Below are 3,269 nucleotides of genomic sequence, written 5' to 3'. Positions count from 1 at the left end.
CCTGAGCGCCGCGGCGCCCCGTCCCGGCGTGGCCCTGCGCGTGCGGGCGGGACAGAGCTCCGGGACCCAGGTGCAAGCAGCGCCCCCCGGGCCGGGACAGGTGAGGGCCTCTCCACAGCCCCCTCCGCCTGTTCGAAAGGCGAAAGGCGAGGCGGCTCACCTGTGCCCAGGCCGCCGCGGCCACCTGGCACAGACTGGGGACAGTCGTTTGACGGGCCTGGCCTGGGGTCCAGCTCTCTGTGGTCACGTGGGTGCAGACCAGCGTGCACCTGAGCCTCGGGCATCATCTGAGGTGTGGCCTCATCTGTGACCTGGGTACCGCAGAGAGGACACCCAAAGGCCAGGGCGCGGGCGACCCCGGGTACTCATCCTGGAAAGATAGTGGGCATGTTGATGAGCACCCTATGGAGACTCCAGCTTAAGTGAGGGACAGGGACTGGGACAACAGCTATGGCCTAGTGCAGGGGGACATCAAATCCCCAGAGACAGATCCAGGTGAAGCAGGCAGACCCATGAGCATCTTTATCCTCTGTGTTACCAATACACAACTAAATTATCAGCCTTTCTCACAATTAAAGATGCGACTATTCTGTTCCCAGCTCCTCAGCAGCCTGTTCAGCAAGGCACAGAGGAAGGCCGCGCCAGGGCAGAAGGCACATGGCTGTTGCCTGTTCTCTCCTCCCTGCCCCCACCCAAGACAGCGCCCACTCAGATTTCTGCCACAAAAGCAGACAGCAGGCCAGTGTCTTTAGCAGCTTTTGTCTCTGGTGGTTCCTTCTCAATATAATCTCATTGTACATTTCTGGACAGCTGGCTGGATCTCATCTCATTTTAACAGGGCTAGAAAATCTTATCAGCTGCACCAGAAGAGCCTTAGAAAAGTTAAGAGATAAGCTCTGTGGAAGCCTAAACTAAAAACTCAGTGTATTCGCAAGGTTAGTTACAGGAGGTGGGTGACACCTTTCTTTCCGAAACTGTGCTGGGTACTTCGAGGTACTGTGCCATACGAAGAATATATAAATGAGGCCTCAGAGATGAGGCCTCAGAGATAGGGCCTCCGCTGGGACCTGTGCACCAAGATCCATGTGACATGGAAATTATTGGTTCATTTGAGCCTGGAGTTATCTCCGATTCGCATTTTTCATTCCTTCCTTCTAGCTTTTAGGCCACATTCCTGATTTCTGCTGAAGGCACTTCCCCTGCCCTGCCTCCATCCAGCTGGCGGGCCTTCCCCACTCCTAGCCGGAATGTTAAATGCGGGAATTTTAGATTTAGACCTCATCTTAAGCCTTGGCTTTCCTATTCACTATGTGTTCTTGGGCGAATAAACGAACTTTTCAGAGCCTCAGTTGCCTTATTTGTGGAGTGAGGCTAATGATATCTATCTCATAGGATTATGGTGAGACGTAAATGAAATATCGCAAGAGAAGTGCTTAGATCTATGCCTGCCATGGGGCAAGTGGTCAGTAAAAGTTAGCAGTTATTATTAAGCGTTTGTTAACTGCTTAATCAGAAGAGCAGCTTCATTTTATTTTAGAGTGCCTGCGTGCAAGTTATTATTCAGCTCTTCTCAGAGTAACTAGGAAGGGGTGGTAGAGTAGAAAGAGCACTGGGCTTGGACTTAGGGGCTCGATTTGAATCTCAGTCGACCTCCTGGAACCCAGGGGACCCTAGGCAAGTCATGGAACCTTGTGGAACCTTGTGGAACCTTGTGGAACCTTGTGGAACCTTTCTGAATCCCCATTTCCTTATTTGTAGAAGTGGCTTAAGAATAAAACCACCCTGTAAGGCCGAATGAGCTAATATGCGTGAATGCGGGTGACATTGTAGAGGGTGTGGGGGAGGTCTTCACTAAATTCAAGTGGAGTCCAACCACAGAATTTTGTGAGTCTGTCTTTAATATGTCTGCCATTTAGATAACTTTTATGTGTGGGGGGGAGGGGCATAAGAAAAATACAAGAATATCTTGCTTTTGTGCATTTCACAAAACCACATAACTAAAGACATTGCTGGAACCACTTTCAGGGCCTTGGAAGGTGTGGGGTGGGGGCTGGAAGTTAATCTCTTTTAATTTCGCGATGGAGCTGCTTCTGGGGGCATCAGAATCCAGATGTCCTGGAACCTTCTGCCTTAGCAGGTTGGACGTGCTCTACGCTCAAAGAGCGACATCCTTGCCGCACTAGAAAGTAATGACGGTGTTGTAGTTCAGCACGGGAAATGTCAAAGGTGCTATTATGATGATGAAGATAACAGATGACTACATGGCTGGATGCGATGGGTCGAGAACACTATTTAGTTGGCTGCGGTTGAGTGGGCAGAGCCTCCTTTGTGAATTAGGTTGTAGGAGGGGAGGCCTGGGTTCCTTGAGCGTGTGCTGCCTTTCCCCCAGGCTGTTCTCCGTGGCTCTGAGGCCCTCCCTGGCCAGCGTTTCACTGGCCCCACTGGCTCTCCTTGGTCTTCTGCTCCCTGGGCTGCCCTGGGGAGCCCTGGTTTCTCTGCGGTTGTCTGTTCTGTTTGCAGTGGGCTTGCCTGCATCAGATCTCCTCTTCCCAGCCACTTGGGGGGTGGAGACACTGCAGGGTGTGCTTGATCTTACCTCCTTGTTGGGAACATCCTGTGGGTATATGTTGGGCTTACTTGACACACTTCTGGCAAGATCCAGGCTGAAATGTGAGAGGCTGTGGGCCTGGAGCCCAGGGGTTGCATAGTGGAGGTTTGTAGCTCATACTTCCCTGGGGACTGGGGGACTATCTTGTTGGGCTTGTGGCTAGAATCAACCATGTGAGATTGTTCTATATACACACACATTTTTAAAAAACAGATACTGATCAGCAAAACAAAATGTTCAAAAGCATATCCTTTGATCCTTTAGAAGAGAAACATAAATGGACTCTTAATGAACTAAACATCCCTAGGATGTTTATGAAAATGCAGATTTCAGGGGCTCAAACCCAGACCTTGAATCAGAATTTCTAAGGAAGGGGCCTCAAAATTTGCATGTTTAACACAAACCTTGGGTTGTACTTGTGCTTACTGAAATTTGAGAAGCACAATTGTAAATGCTTTTTTTTTAAGTTGTAGAATACACATAACATGAAATTTACCTTCCTAATCACTTTTTACTGTACAGATCAGTGGCATAAAGTACATTCGCATTGTGCAGCTAATCTCCAGAACTTTTTTATCTTGCAAAACTGAAACTCTGTGCTCCCATTTCCCCCTCCCCCCAGCCCCTGGCAACCACCATTCTACTTTCTATTTCTATGAAT

Source organism: Pteropus vampyrus, unplaced genomic scaffold, assembly GCF_000151845.1.
Source record: "Pteropus vampyrus isolate Shadow unplaced genomic scaffold, Pvam_2.0 Scaffold95, whole genome shotgun sequence".
Classification (NCBI taxonomy): Eukaryota; Metazoa; Chordata; class Mammalia; order Chiroptera; family Pteropodidae; genus Pteropus; species Pteropus vampyrus.
The sequence above is the reverse complement of the archived record's forward strand: the minus strand, read 5'-3'. Positions refer to the sequence as shown.